General features: G+C 45.0%; 1 pseudogene; it reads left to right on the forward strand.

The window, feature by feature from the left end:
* Nucleotides 1-543: 543 nt before the first annotated feature.
* On the forward strand, nucleotides 544-13,279 carry LOC133752747 (zinc finger and BTB domain-containing protein 18-like; annotated as a pseudogene).
* Nucleotides 13,280-13,368: the final 89 nt, after the last annotated feature.

Here is a 13,368-nt window from a genome sequence, read left to right on the forward strand (position 1 = left end):
TGCATCCACTTTTTTTTCCAGCTCTCTGCTATGCCCTGGGAAGGAAGTAGAGGATGGCCCAAGTCCCAGAAGTCCCAGAAGAGACTCAGAAGAAGCTATGGCTCCTGGCTTCGGATCTACCCAGCTCTAGCCATTGCGGCCATTTGGGTAGTGAACCAGGGGATGAAAGACCTCTCTCTCCTCTCCTCTCCTCTCCTCTCCTCTCCTCTCCTCTCCTCTCCTCTTCTCTGTCTCTCTGTCTCTGTCTGTCTCTCTCTCTCTCTCTCCTTGTACCTCTCTGTAACTCTGCCTTTCAAATAAATAATAAATAAATCTTATTTTATTGAAACCAAAATGCCCCCAATATTTATGTAGTCAAATGTATATAGTTCATGCTCTTTGCTCTCAGCAGCCAACATGCCATCCAGACTGTGGAAGACGTGGAAACTCCACCGCCACGTGAATCACAGCCACGGCGGCATCAGCAAGCACCGGAAGGACCCAGGAGGCCAGGGTATGCTGGTGGCGTGTACAACCACAGGATCAGCTTTGACAACTGGTTATGAAGATAGTATGCAGTTTCCAGACCACAGTAGACATTGGCTGCAGTGTCTGAGCCAGCAAGAGGCACCAGGGTTTTCTTTGTGACAGCACTATTCTGGTGGGAGATGCCCAGTTCCAAGCACACCCAGCTGTTCATGCAGCATGTATTTCTACCACGTTTATAAGGAGCAGCTGGACAAAAGATGCACTGTTCCCTGAACAGCAACACTGTTACAGCCCCCACTTTCTTGTTTTAATTTTTATTTTGCCCCAGAAACCTTTTACTTAAGGTATACAGACTTCATGCATTTCATATATACAAATTTAGGAGCACAGTGATTCTTCCCACCCTACCCACCTCCCACCCACATTCCCACCCTTCTTCCTCCCCCCTCTCCTATTCCCATTCTTATTTTTTACTAAGATCCATTTCGAACTAACTTTACACATGTAAGATTAACTATATACTAAGTAAAGAGTTCAACAAATAATATGGTTTAAAAAAAACTGTTCTTTAACAGTGGATAACAGGGTTGTTCAAAGTCATTGCATCTCAAAGTGTCAATTTCATTTCTACAGCCCCCACTTTCACAGTGACATTGTTACAGCCTTGGCTTTTGCTCCCCTGCCTGAATTCATGTATGAAGGGAAACTTCTGGTCAAAGACTTGCCCACTGAAGATGTGCTTGCAGCTGCCAGTTACCTCCACGTGGATGACATTGTCAAAGTCTGCAAAAAGCAGCTGAAAGAGAAAGCCACTACAGAGGCAGACAGCACCGAAGAGGAGGAAAATGCTTCAAGTTGGTTTGACAAAGTGGAGACTCCCTCTGATGGCAGCAGCCATTCGGCAAGCAATTTGCCCAGTGATGAAGATGATGTGGAAGGTGAAAAATTGAACATCCTGCCCAGCAAAAGGAACTTGGCAGCCGAGCCTGGGAACATGCGGATGCGATTGCCCTCAGACTCAGCAGACATCCCCCAGGCTGGCGGAGAAGCATAGCCACATGCCACAGCAGCTGGAAAAACAGAAGCCAACCCCTGCAGCTCGTCAGAGACTTGTCCCAGAGATCTGTCACCTCCATGAGGGATTTGACAGATGTTGACTGTATGCTGGGCCTGTCTGTCAAGTCCAACATTTCAGGAGTTGAAAATCTGAACAGTTCCTATTTCTCATCATACGACGCACTGAGAAGCAACCTGGTGCAGTTGAAGGTAGAGAAAGAAGCTTCCTGTGATGAGAGTGATGTTGGCACTAACGATTATGACATGGAACATAGCACTATGAAAGAAAGTGCGAGCGCTTGTAACAGGGTACAGTATGAGCCGGCTCATCTGGCTCCCCTGAGGGAAGACTCGGTCCTGTGGGAGCTGGATGGGGAGGACAAAGCCAGCGACGATGAAATGATGACCCCGGAAAACTAGCGAGTCCGGGTGGAAGGGGGTATGGAGAGCAGTATGCTCCCCTATGTCTCAAACATCCTGAGCTCTGGGGGCCAGATCTTGTGCTCTCTTTGTTACAAAGTCTTTCCCAGTCCCCACATCCTGTTGATCCACCTGAGCACCCACTTCCATAAGCAGGACTAAGGTATCTGCAGCAAGCCTGCCACTGATGCCAATATACACATGTGCTCGCCATGTGGGAAGACTTTCTCCTGCACGTACACCCTCAAATGCCGCGAGAGGACTCAGTGGGGGGAGAAGCCCTACATGTGCAAGAGCTTCCAGCACTTGGACACCTGAGCTGCCACACCGCGGTGCACGCCTATAAGTGTTGTGAACATAGATTAGTGCAGTTGAGAGACCTGTCTAGACACATTCACAAGTTCCCCTGTGAGATGATGAACTCTTCGTCCATTAAAAGCAAAGCACTGGGGCTGGGAGTAGTAGGTTAATCCTCCGCCTGCAATGCCGGCATCCAATATGGATGCCAGTTCAAGTCCTGGCTGCTACTCCTCGGATCCAGCTCTCTGCTGTGGCCTGGGAAAGCAGTAGAAGATGGCCCAAGCGCTTGGGCCCCTGCACCCATGTGGGAGACTAGGAAGAAACTCCTGGCTCCTGGGTTTGGATCAGCCCAGCTCCAGTTGTTGTGGTCATTTGGGGAGTTAACCAGCGGATGGAAGACCTTTCACTCTGATACTCCCTCTCTCTGTCTGTAACTCTCTCTCTCAAATAATTTAATAAAATCTTTGAAAAAAAAAAAGCACTGAGCTTACCTACAGTCACGGACATTGGATTGAAGATGATGCAGCCGGTAATAGAAGCAGTGCCCATATGGGATGCTGGTGTTGCAGGCGGTAGCTTTACCCACTGCACCACAACACCAGTCCTTGGATTATCTATTTTATTTTAAGATTTTTTAAAAAATTTATTTGAAAGGTAGAGTTACAGACAGAGAGAGGGAGAGACAGAGAACAAGGTCTTCCATCTGCTCGTTCACTCCCCAAATGGCCACAATGGCTAGAGCTGGGCTGATCCAAAGCTAGGAGCCAGGAGCTTCTTTCAGGTCTCTCATGTGGGTGCAGGGGCCCAAGCACTTGGACCATCTTCCACTGCTTTCCCAGACTATAGCAGAGAGCCAGATCGGAAGTGGAGCTGCTGGGACGTGAACCAGCACCCATATGAGATGCCGGTGCCCCAGGCAGCGGCTTTATCATGATGCCACAGCGCTGGCCCTTTTTTTAAACAAGCAGTTAACTTTAAACTTTCTGTGGCAACTTCTGGTTTTCTGACAGTTCCCTGTGAAAGAAATTCTGAAAATACACTGGGAAAACTGAGACACACTGTGTGTATGAAGGTTTGATGGAGATGATGAGGTTATCGCAGCTTCAGCAGTGATGAACTGTGTGTTTAAGAATTACTGTTCTTTTTTTTTGTTATTATTTGACAGGTAGAGTTATGGACAGTGAGAGAGAGAGAGAGAGAGAGAGACAGAGAGAAAGGTCTTCCTTCCGTTGGTTCACCCCTCAAATGGCTGCTACGGCTGGTGCTGAGCCGATACGAAGCCAGGAGCCAGGTGCTTCTCCTGGTCTCCCATGCAGGTGGTGCAGGACCCAAGCACTTGGGCCATCCTCCACTGCCCTCCCGGTCCACAGCAAAGAGCTGGACTGGAAGAGGAGCAACCGGGACTAGAACCTGGCACCCATATGGGATGCTGGCACCACAGGCAGAGGATTAGCCAAGTGAGCCACGGCACCGGCCCCAGAATTACTGTTCTTATATACTGTAATTGATTATATGGACTGGGGGTGTGATAGAACTTGACGGTTGTGCTGATGCTCTTAGTTGAGGCTTGAAAAGTAAATATTAACGCTACAGAAATGCATGAGTTTCATTGTATTTTTGTCTTTGTTTGCATTGTGGAACTTTAATAAGCGAGTTTAAAATTATTTAGTTACCTCAGAAAAATAGCACCACTTGGAAAAAAACCCTGGTGTTATGAAGAATGTAAATGCACTGTTCTTATTTTAATTTTATATAATTTAATTGACTATCCCACTTCCTTTAAGTTGAAGCTGTTAAAGTGAATAAAAACCTAGGTTGGAAATTGATAACTTCACTTCATAACAAAGAAAACATAAATGTTTACAAATGGCTTCAAGATTTGCATGTGTACTGTGCATTTATAACAAACTTCTAATTGCATAAAACCCATGCCAGCTCAGAGTGTAGGTGTACACATTTGCCGGGTTGAGTAGTTTTAGAATAACTACTGTACAAATTGACAATAGGTCATTGTCTCTTTTTTTCTTTTTTTCCCTTGTTCCTTCCCTCCCAACCTCCCCCCCCCCCAACTCTTGAAAAAAAGTTCTATGGACTGAAAAGACCTCCAGGTGGAACGAACTGGGCTGCCTTGACTTACATAGGGTAAAGGATTAGACTATGTGTATCACAGCAGAAGAGGCTGCAGTCCAGTGTGTGTTTGTAATGACCAGCACACAGGGCAGAAGCATTTTGCACAGTGTTTGTTCTTTCAGTCTTGCACTTACAAATAAAGTATTAGTAGCATGTTGTTTTTCATTTTTTAAACATTGCTTTTGTTAAAATGTGATGGCCTTAACTACTGTAAGCATAGTTTTTGTGCTTAAGACAGTGAATGGAAAATGCTAATGTGTTCCTGGACTGTTTGGGAAATATTTGGTCAAATGTGTATTAATTTGCCTGTATTGGCATTTACAGCAAACAAACAGTCAAAATGGCATTGGAACATTACCTTTAGTTACTTGAACAGTTTCTAGGATTTGTAAAATACAGTTTATGTTAAAATAATTTTTATTAATTTAGAGAAGGCAATCGATGTTGGTAAGAACACAGACTTTTATTTTGGATTCTCTTGTTATTGTGAGTGATTGCTTTTTTCACTTCCTAGTTTCACATTCTTCCTTTGTTCTTTTTTTTTTTTAAAGATTTATTTATTTGTTTGAAAGGCAGAGTTACAGAGAGAGAGAGGAAGAGACACAGAGAGAGATCTTCCATCCGGTGGTTCACTCCCCAAATGGCTGCAATGGCAGGAGGTGTGCCAATCCGAAGCCAGGAGCCAGGAGATTCCTCTGGGTCCGCCGTGCAGGTGCAGAGGCCCAGGCACTTGGGCCACCTTCTGCTCCTTTCCCAGGCGCATTAGCAGCCAGCTCTCGCCTCAGAATCAGCCCTTAAGGCATTCGGATCCGGCTAAAAAGCCCATGAAAGATCTCTGTCAGTGAGATCCCAGTGGAAAGAATGGGCCATCAAAGAAGGAGGTACCTTTCTCTGAAGGGAGCAGAAAACTTCCACTTTGACTATGGCCTTGTCAAAATAAGATCAGAATTTGCAACTCAAAAGGCTTCCATAGCCTTGGCAACTCATGACAAGAGCCTAGGGTGACTACTGACGCCATAAACAAGAGTGTCAATTGTGAAGTCAACAACAGGAGTCACTGTGCACTTACTCCCCATGTAGGATCTCTGTCCTTAATGTGTTGTACTATGTGAATTAACGTATAACTAGTACTCAAAAAGTACTTTACACTTTGTGTTTCTGTGTGGGTGCAAACTGTGGAAATCTTTACTTAGTATATACTAAATTGATCTTCCGTATATAAAGGTAATTGAAAATGAATCTTCATGTGAATGAGATGGGAGAGGGTGCAGGAACTGGGATGGTTGCAGGTGGGAGCAAGGTTATGGGGGGGGAAAAGCCACTGTAATCCAAAAGCTGTACTTTGGAAATTTATACTTATTAAATAAAAGTAAAAAAAAAAAAAAAAAAGAAGTAGTGCAGCCAGCACTTGCACTGGCATCCATATAGGATGCTGGCATTTGCAGACAAAATCTTAACTGGATGCCACAACGCAGGCCCCAATTTGTTTTCTTCAATGAAGTATTCAAGGCATGAAAACCACTTAGCTCTCAGAATAAGAAATTCTTTCAGGGCCAGAACAGTGGCAAAGCAGGTAAAGCCACCACCTACAGTGCCAGCATCCCATATGGACACCAGTTCAAGTCCCGGCTGCTCCACTTCCAATCCAGCTCTCTGCTGTGGCCTGGGAAAGCAGTAGAAGATGGCCCAAGTCCTTGGGCCCCTGCACCCACATAGGAGACCTGGAAGAAGCTCCTGGCTCCTGGCTTCAGATCGGCGCAGCTTTGGCTGTTGTGGCCATCTGAGGAGTAAAGCAATGGATAGAAGATATCTCTCTCTCTCTCTCTCTCTCTCTCTCTCTGCCTCTCCAATAAATAAATAAATAAATGAATAAAATTTTTTTAAAATAATTTTTTCACTAGAGTAACAGAGGGCTCTAAAGAAACTTGTGTCTGTTGGAGCTTTGGAGCTACTTTCATTCTCCACTCGCCTTGTGATAACTATGCAGGCATGGAGAACAGGTTTTTTTTTTTTTTTTAATTTTTTACTTAATTTTTTAAAACTTGAAAAGTAGACAGAGGCGGACACAGAGAGAGCTTCCATACTCTGGTTCACTCTCCACATCCCTGCAATACTCTGGGCTTGGCCAGACTGAAGTCAGGAAACTGGAACTCAATCTGAGTCTCTCATGCGGGTGGTAGGGACCCAAGTACTTGGGCTATTAACCTGCTGCCTCCCAGGGTATGCATTAGCAGTAAGCTGCAATCAGAAGAGCTGGTACTCGAATCTGGCACTCCGATATGGAATGCAAGTGTCCCAAGAGGCATCTTAACTGCTCCACTGTATCAAATGTTAGCCCTAGGTATTTGGTTTTTATTTTCTCTGTATAGCTGTGTAGTAAAATTCTTTTAAAATTATTTAGGAAATTTTAAAGACAGAGAAAAGGAGTTTTAACAATAACCAAAACATGACCAATCTTATTGCATCTATACTTTTCATTTTCACCCTGCCCCTGAGTCCACATATGTTAAAATTCATCAAATGTTACATTTTAAATATATGCAGCTTATTGTAGGAAAATTCTTTTTCTTTTTTCTTTTTTTTTTTTGACAGGCAGTGTGGACAGTGAGAGAGAGAGACAGAAAGGTCTTCCTTTGCCGTTGGTTCACCCTCCAATGGCCACAGCGGCTGGCGCGCTGCGGCCCACACACTGCGCTGATCCGAAGGCAGGAGCCAGGTGCTTCTCCTGGTCTCCCATGGGGTGCAGGGCCCACACACTTGGGCCATCCTCCACTGCCTTCCCGGGCCATAGCAGAGAGCTGGCCTGGAAGAGGGGCAACCGGGACAGAATCCGGCGCCCCGACCGGGACTAGAACCTGGGGTGCCAGCCCTGCAGGCGGAGGATTAGCCTAGTGAGCTGCGGCGCCAGCCCTGTAGGAAAATTCTAACTCACTAAAATTGAAAAATTCATCAGGGGCCTGGTGAAAATGAAAAGTATAGATGCAACAAGATTAGTCATGTTTTGGTAAGTGTTAAAACTCCTTTTGTCTGTCTTTAAAATTTCCTAAATAATTTTAAATGAATTTTACTGCACAGCTATACAGAGAAAAAAAGTGTAAAATTTGATGAATTTTAACATATGTGGATATATGAAACCATGGTCACAATAAATATAATGAACTTAGTATTGCAGGAGTGAGAACAGTGTTTTGTTTTGTTTTAACCTCAGGTCGCAATCAATAGTCATTTGTGGAATCACTTCTTGGACAACTGATAAGAAAAAAATCTTGATGGCTCCGGAGGCTTATTTGTTTCCCCTTTTCAGGAGTTTAGTTGGCTGCACCAAACTAAAGCAGCTGTGGAAAGATAATGTCTTTGACTGATGTCAACTTGTTCCTGGCAGGCAAGGCTGTTCCTAGGGCCCTCACATTCAGACCTTGGCCCTGGAATGCACAGTCCCTAACATTGTTCCTGACCTTGGGAGATCATTGTTACATTTTTTGTTACTTAGAGAAATTAGGTATCCTGGAGGCGGAGCTCTCTTGTGTTCTCTTGGAGTGCTCATAGTGGCACAGTCTGCCTACCATCCGGGTAGGTCCCTCTTTGATGGTACTTCGACCTTAATTCTTGTAGAACATCTGTGACTGGCCTATGCTATGGAACAAGGAGAGTTTCAGAGCCTGTGTGCACCTGCTACTTCTCTACTTGCTTGTAAGTTTCCCCCTAACAAACCCTGCACCCTCTGATATATCAAAAGCTGGCTCCTTAGACATCAGTAACATAGGCTGTTGATCGAAGCTGAATTTCTTGCTTACTGGGGGTAAAGGAGAGCACCATCTCTGTAAAACTTCCTAGTGTTTCAGAGAGGGGGGAAGGTAAGGTGTAAATTAGAGAATTGAATATTTGGTTTCCGACTGGTCTTTTAATGTAGGGACTTAATTAGAGGCAAATAAGGATTGTGATACAGTTGTTCAGGATTGTTGAAAACAGCAAGACAAGGATTTTAAGGTTAGGAATTCAAAGAACACTGGGAAATTTCAAACCCTCTGTTGATGCTTTCCATTGAAGTGTTGTTGAGATATTTCTGTAATGAACAATGATAGTATTTGCATGGGCACTGGAGTCCCCCCAAAATAAAGTTATGCTAATCAGGACAGAATAGCAGAATCCTATTAATGTAAACAGTAAGGTATTGTTTTAGTGCTATCCTCTGGTGGCCAGGCTGAATATGAGGATAGTTTTTGGTTTTCAGGCACTGGTGGCTGGTATATGTTTATGACCCCCTTATATGACAGTGATGTTCAACATTTTTCAAGAACTGAAATAAAGTAAACCAAGTTGAACTCATTTAGTAATGGTTAAGTATTGTTTTGTGGGACTTTGTTTATGCGTGTGAGTTAAACAAGGCATGAAGTCAGATACATTTCTTACAATGAGTTTGAATCCACATTTTTTAAAAGATGTATTTATTTTCTTGAACGAGTTAAGAAAAAGAGAGAGAGAGAGAGAGAGAGAGAGAGAGAGGGAGGGAGGGAGGGAGGGAGGAGAGATCCCCCATCTGCTGGTTTACTCCCCAAACGGCTGCAACAGCCAGGGCTGGGCTGGGCCAAGCCAGGGGCCAGGAGCTTCATCCGGGTCTCTCATGTGGGTGCAGGAGCCTAAAGACCTAAACCATCTTCTACTGTTTTCCGAGGCACACCATCAGGAAGCAGGATCAAAGGCAGCGCAGCCAGGACTCAAACCAGTGTCCATATTGGATGCCAGTGTTGCAGGTGGCAGATTAACCCATTATACCACATTGCTGGACCCTGAATCCACAAACGTTTTAAAAGTTGGGCCTTAAAAAGATGCTGATAGACCCCTAAAATATTATTATTTCTAGCTTACACACTTCATGCTAGGAGAAAAAGCTTCCAGCTTTGTTAGAAAAGAACACATAATCTGAGTATTGGAGTATAGGTGCTCCTTATGTAGATTAAGTGGTTGAATGGGACCTTTTAATGTATTATGCTGTTTGCCATTTCAGCAGAGAGCTGAAAGAAACCATGTCGCTACTGCTGCATGAAAGATGGAGGCTACACACAAACTACTCCCTACTGTAATAATTACTAGCATTGGCCGGCGCCACGGATCACTTGGCTAATCCTCTGCCTGCAGCGCCAGTACCCCAAGTTCTGGTCCCGGTTGGGGTGCCGGATTCTGTCCCGGTTGCTCCTCTTCCAGTCCAGCTTTCTGCTGTGGACCGGGAGGGCAGAGGAGGATGGCCTGGGTGCTTGGGCTCCTGCGCCCGCGTGGGAGACCGGGAGGAAGCGCCTGGCTTCTGGCTTTGGATCGGCGCAGCGCGCCGGCCTTAGCAGCCATCTGGGGGGTGAACCAACAGAAGGAAGACCTTTCTCTCTGTCTCTCTCTCTCTCTCTCTCACTGACTAACTCTGCTTGTAACAAAAAAAAATAATTACTAGCATCTAAAGCTATGCCAAGAAGGCATAGGTTCCCATTTCATTGAGATACAATGTACTTAGGCAGGGGACTGGATAAGATGACCTCTGGGACCCCTCTCATTAGATGAATAGTATGATTCTAGAAAGGAGTCTATGATCTAATCAGGCTGTTAAAATTTTTTTATTGCTGTTTTTATCCCCCACAGGCAGAAACAGAGATACACACACACACACACACACACTCCAGAGAGAAGAGAATACTTCCACCTGCTGGCTTATTCTTCAAATGCCCACAATGGCAAGGACTGGGATGGGGATGGTACTGTTGTGTAGTGGGTAGGGCCTTCGCCTGCAGTGCTGGCATCCCATATGGGTGCCAGTTCAAGTCCCTGGGAAAGCAGTAGAAGATGGTCCAAGTCCTTGGGCTCCTGTACCTGCATGGGAGGCCCAGAAGAAGCTTCTGGCTCCTGGCTTCTGATTGGCACAGTTCTGATCATTGCAGCCATCTGGGGAGTGAGCCAGTGGATGGAAGATCTCTCTCTCTCTCTCTCTCTCTCTCTCTCTCTATTTCTACCTCTCTGTAACTCTGCCTTTCAAATAAACAAATAAATCTTTTTAAAAAATAAGGACTGGGTCAGGCAGAGGCCAGGACCTTGGAACCCAGTGCAGGTCTCCTACATGGGTAGCAGGGACCCCACCACTTAGACCATTACCTGTTGCTTTGCAGGGTGTGCATTAGCAGGGAGCTGGAATGGGCAGAGCTGGGACTCAGACCCAGGCACTCAGAAATGGGATGAGGGAGTCCTAATCTGGTGTATTAACTGCTAGCTAAACATTCACACCAGAGCAGTTAATTTGAGATGTGTTTTCTGGCTATAACCTCCCAGTACCTGGTTCTCAAGCGGGTTATCTGTGTCTTTGAGGAAGTTCTGCCACTTTAGGGCTCCGGAAGGCCGGAGGTTCTGGAAGGGACATAAGTTCCCTCTCCATCCTTCATAGGCCTGCAATTCCTCAGAGGGCATAGTCTTTTGGACAGGCCACTGTCCTTTGGACCAGCACTTCAATTTTTAATATAGTTTTGATTTTGTTTTGCTTTCCTATTTACCAAAAAGAGGCTTTTTTTCTATTAGAAAGAAAGTTTGAGAAACACTGCAACACTACCTACTGGGAATTGATGTAGTTCACTCAGGAATTAATTCAGCAAACAAGGATTAAAGGTAACTGGGGCTCCTGCTCTTGAAGCTTTCATTGCTGAAGCAGTCTTGTAAACAGGTGGATCATAACCCTGTGTCTGAGGGTTGTGGAGTAATGCTAGGCTTCAGAGCTAGGAAGAACTATAAACAAATCACGTTTCCCTCCTTTCTTGGTGGAACTTCATTTTTATCTGTGAACTAATGAAAACAAAGCCAACTTAGAAAAGCAAATGCACCGGGCAATCAAGGAAACCATTTTATTCAGGCTATTGTCATAGGGAGAACACTCAAAGAGAAGAATAGAAACTTAGGGTTTTTTAGAAGCAGGTAAAGAATGGAGTCATTCATGTGTCTTTATGGGAGTCACCTTGTGGAAGGGTTTTATCTTGGGGTACTTGCCAGGACAGTGTGGTCCTTTGCAATTAAGATTTCCAGAGCCGTCGCCATGGTTCACTTGGTTAATCCTCTGCCTGCAGTGCCAGCATCCCATATGGGCACCGGGTTCTAGTCCCGGTTGCTCCTCTTCCAGTCCAGCTCTCTGCTGTGGCCCGGGAGGGCAGTGGAGGATGGCCCAAGTGCTTGGGCCCTGCACCAGCATGGGAGACCAGGAAGAAGCACCTGGCTCCTGGCTTCTGATCGACACAGTGCCGGCCGTAGCGGCCATTTGGGGGGTGAACCAACGGAGGGAAGACCTTTCTCTCTGTCTGTCTCTCTCACTCTCTGTAACTCTACCTCTCAAAATAAATAAATAAATAAAGAAGATTTCCTAACTGTAGATGCTTTTCTGGAGCCCAGGGTTCAGATAAAGTTCAATGTTGTCAAGCACTTAGGGTAAGTCTTACCTGATAGTAAGTGTTCAGTAAGAGTTTCTTTGTCTCTTTTCCTCCAATACAGGGATGTAAAAAGTGTTGTGTGGATTCAGAGAAGGGCCAGATTTATCCTGCTTGGGGAAACTAGATTTGACAGAAGATCCAGAATTTTAAAGATGAGCAGTGCGAAGAAAGGAATGTTGTAGGTAGAGCTAACATTATGGACATGGAAGCTTCTAAGAACAATAGGCAGACTATATCTTAGGAGAATCTGGCTGGAGAAAGAAGTACATATAGAGGATAAATTGGGATTTGTTGCAGTAAAGATTAAAAAAGAAACAAAAACCACTCACAGCAATACTGTTAAGACTGTTACCAGCAGGTCTGTCTCAAGTGTTAAATCAGAAAATAACTTATGTGGGAAGGATTAGGGCAATCCTAAATCCATTTTCGTCAGCCTGTAAAGCCAGAAGAAGTTCCATAATGTTGCCTTCCCCCATAACTCCAAACTCTCAGGGAATTATTCAGAAAGAAACAAGTACACCTTTGTGGATGTTGAAACTAACAGTGAAATTCTGGCAGAGTAAAATCGTACTATTTTCAGTGATGGAAGAAAACCTAGCGACCAATCTAAATCCTTCAATATACAGATGAAGAAACTGATACTCAGGGAGGGGCAGACTCTTGTCCAAGAACACATAGTTAATGGCAAAATTAAGATAAGAATGCAGACCTGTATATTCTCAAGAACTCTTATCCCAGTCATTCATACCTCATATCACCGCTTAACAGGCTGGTACCGATTGGTATTTGCCAAAACGGCAGATTTTTCAGGCCAACTTTAGCTATTTTAGATTTTTAAAAAATTTTTATTTTTTTTTTCACTTTATTTCAAAGAGACAGAAACAGAGAGATCGTCCATCCGCTGGTTTACTTGCTAAATGCACCGAACAGCCGGGGCTCTACCCGGTGGAAGCCAGGAGCCAGGAACTCCATTCGTGTCTCCCACGAGGGTGGCTGGGACTCAGATACTTACAGCATAATTTGCCGCCTCTCAGGACGCAGCATTATAGCTGGAAGTTGGAACTTGCGGGGCTAGAACCCAGGCACTGCGATATACGATGCAGGCCTTCCAAGCGAAGTCTTAACCGTCGGCCAACTGCCAACCCCTAGATATGTTTGCTCCGTAGTCGTGCTAGTGTACGTGGTGTTTTACCGGGATAGCTGGACTCCTTTTACCGGACTCGTGATAACAAAAATAAACTTAAAAGTGTAGTTCCAGGAAGTACGGCCGGACGACGAGTCCTCTTTCGCCCGCTAAGGGGCGCTTCATAATGTTTCCTTTGGTCTAGACACACCCCTTCTGTTCGGGAACAGGAATCCGTTGGCAACCAGGAAATTTGCGGAACCTTGAGACTGAGCCTTTGCGGCTGGTAGGGCTGCTTTGTAAGGAGAACATTTCCGGCCTGCCGGCGAAGACGTAAATCCTTACGTGATAAGGTCAGCTTCCAATTCTCACGTTCCGATTAGCCATCCTAACGTAGAGAGGCGGGCTTTCGTTGGGGTCACTCTC

Source organism: Lepus europaeus, chromosome X, assembly GCF_033115175.1.
Source record: "Lepus europaeus isolate LE1 chromosome X, mLepTim1.pri, whole genome shotgun sequence".
Classification (NCBI taxonomy): Eukaryota; Metazoa; Chordata; class Mammalia; order Lagomorpha; family Leporidae; genus Lepus; species Lepus europaeus.